A 3,330-nucleotide genomic window follows, 5' to 3' on the forward strand; every position below is an offset into this window, starting at 1 on the left:
CTTTGTCCTAGGACAACGTTGGTGCCCTTGCACTTAAGTGCTCGAGGCCTAATAAATGGTCAAAATATCAAGAGGGTGATAGGAAGTAGAAGAAACTTCATAAGTGAACACCTACAGTTTACAAGAAAGTGTTTGCACAGAAAGCACAACAGAAACACACAAGGAAGAGATTCTCGCCCTATGGCCAGAAGACATCCTTAATGTGTCTTGGTTACTTTAAAGCACAACTGGCATGGCAAGAAAATGTCATAACTAGGAAAATGTATGTCATTAAAGGAAATGTGGAAGCACTGATGGAGCAGAATGTCATGCTTAGCATTGAAGATACTGACTCAGGGAAGAGATGAAGTGGATAAGACAGATAGATTCAGTCATTTGACACAGTCCATTTTAAAAACTAGGACAAATTAGAGGTTACAGTACAGGGTTTGAGGAGAGTCCCTTATCCAATGATATATATAAGCCGTAAACCAACAAGACAAAATGCTTGATATCATTGAAGAGGTGAATGCATAATCTGAGTAACTTTCTAATATTCTACACATACGAAAGAAAGACAACAAAGAAGTGAGACTATGCGGAGATCTCAGAGAAGTAAACAAAGCTGTTATCCAAGAGAGACATCCAGTACCAACCGTAGACTGTATATTGCAAGCTGTTCAAGGAGCAAAAATGTTTGCTAAACTGGATGCAAGAAAAAGAAAGCTGGCAAGTGGAGGTAGCTCCAGATTCAAGACACCTGCCTACTTTCACCACACACAGTGGTTGCAATTGATTCAGGAAGGTCAAGCGCACCTGAGGCCTATCAGAAGGCTATGGACTCAACGCTGGCAGGAGGAAAACACAAGAACCGAGGCAAATGTGTTCTCGGGTTACATCAGATTAAGATGCTAGGGCATCTGATATCTGCTGAATGAATAAGAAAATAGAAGGAGTTTGCTTTGGTCATTTCTTGGCTCATGTGGATTTCTGATGATATTCATATCAGACTTTGCTATCATCTCAGAACCGAATCTCAGAACACAGAAAGGACAGGAGTAGGAGTAGACGTCAGTGAGGGAACAATCATTCAATGAAATGAAAAGAGCAATTAAGTGAACCATATTGTCATAAGTGACGCAAGCCCAGTAGTACTTGGAGCAGTCTTTTTACAACAACTAACAGATGGACAGAATAAACCTATTGCTTATGCAAGCCTCCAGTTTGACTCCTACGGAGAGACACTATTCGCTGATAGAAAGAGAAGCTCTAGGATGTGTATGGACAGTTGAACAATTCAGACCATACTTTGGGGAGACAAGTTTACACTTAAAACAGATCACAAACCTCTTATGTACATTATGAACCCTACAAAATAGAACACTGTTGTGGCGACTGCTTCACTATCTCACGGAGATCCTTGCGTTTAGTTCAAATACTGCAAGATTTATTATGTCAAAAAAAAAAAAATCTCCAAGGCTGACTTTCAACAGAAACTTAAACTTTTACTAATAAATGGTCACTGTGTACGCTACGGTCAAAAAACCTGTCACCCAGCACCTCTTCATACCCGTGAAGGTGACCTAAGAAGGAAGAGGAGTGGACGTTGCTGTATTATAGTAATCATTTAAAGTTATTTCTCCAGATTTCAAGTCTAAACTTTAATTCAACAAGTTAGAAATGATAAAGAAAAAATAAAGCAAATACAAATTGCCTTGTTTGTTTTTACAATGAAATGAATAAATAGCAAGAGACTTCCTACGGCTCCAACAAACACATTGTAGGAAAGTCCAATGTAGCTGACTCACTGTTGTGACTAACCGTACGAGAAACTGAAGAAACTCCTTCCATATATGAGCCGTATGTAGACATGCATGATTTACAGCCCATGACATTTGAGGACTCAAACTCAATCATAGAGGATCAACAGTGGAAACAGGAAAATGGACGATTTCAGAAGAACTACAGCCATTAGACTACAGCCTACATACGATGGGCTGATATTAAGAGGACTCAGGATTGTTTTCCCAAAACAGAAAGTGAAACAATTGCTGAAAGTGGCCTAGTATGGAATTCTTTTCTCGCTTTTCTTAGGCTAGAAGGCACCAACTTCTAACATTATTTCACATTTCTACAACATAAATGACCTAATTTAAATAAATATTCATCTTTCCAGGAATTGAAATATCCCTTTAAGGCAAGCCAGCTTTATTTGTATAGCACATTTCAGCAACAGGGCAATTCAAAGTGCTTTACATAAAATCAGTTAAACAGATAAAACACAAGTACAAACAGTTAAAAATCATAAGCATTAAAAACCGATAAAACACATGAATAGACAGTTAAAAACCAAATAGAAACATTAGGACACATGAAACACAAGAATAAAAGTTACAGTGCAGCATAAGAAATTTAAAGAAATGAGCAGTCATTTAAAGAAAGGCAGCATCAAAAAGAAAGGTCTTCAGCCTTGATTTAAAAGAACTGAGAGTAGCAGCGGATCTGCAGGTTTCTGGGAGTTTGTTCCAAATATGAGGAGCATAGAAACTGAAAGCTGCTTCACCCTGTTTAGTTCTGACTCTGGGGACAGAAAGTAGACCTGTCCCAGATGACCTGAGAGGTCTGGGTGGTTCATAGTGTAGCAGATCAGAAATGTATTTTCTAAACCGTTAAGTGATTTATAAACTAGCAAAAGTACTTTGAAATCAATTCTTTTGAGACACAGGAAGTCAGTGTAAAGACTTCAGAACTGGAGTAATGTGATCCAGTCTCTTGGTCTTAGTGAGGTAGCGAGCGCAGCGTCTAAATCAGATGCAGATGTCTGATTGATTGTTAGGAGACCTGTAAAAGACCCCTTACAGTAGTCAGTACTGAATATGAAGCCTGGACGGTTTCCAAGTCTGTGATCACCATAAGTCTTTTAACCCTTGGTGATCTATGTTAAGGTGATAGAAGGCTGACTTTGTAATTGTTAATGTGGGCGGAAATCAGGTCCAGCTTCCATGCAACTACACCAAGAAATTATGGCTTTGTCTGTGTTTTTAACATAGTTGTTTGAGCTGAGCGCAGGATTTCACACGTGGTTTCTTTCTGCTCACCAAAAAAACCCACCTCGTTTTTCCTTCATTTATTCGAAAGTCTGGCACATCAGCCGGATATGGTGTCAGTGCACATTAGTCAGTTCTGTACTGGACTATAGGCACTGGCAATAAGGTTATGTAAATTTGTGTGTCGTCCGCATAACTATGGTAACTTATTTTTTTGTTCTCCATATTCTGGGCCAGTGGGAGCATGTAGATGTTAAAAAGAAGAGGCCCCAGAATAGAGCCTTGGGGAACTCCGCACGTCATA

This window comes from Etheostoma spectabile, chromosome 13 (assembly GCF_008692095.1).
Source record: "Etheostoma spectabile isolate EspeVRDwgs_2016 chromosome 13, UIUC_Espe_1.0, whole genome shotgun sequence".
In the NCBI taxonomy this organism is placed as follows: Eukaryota; Metazoa; Chordata; class Actinopteri; order Perciformes; family Percidae; genus Etheostoma; species Etheostoma spectabile.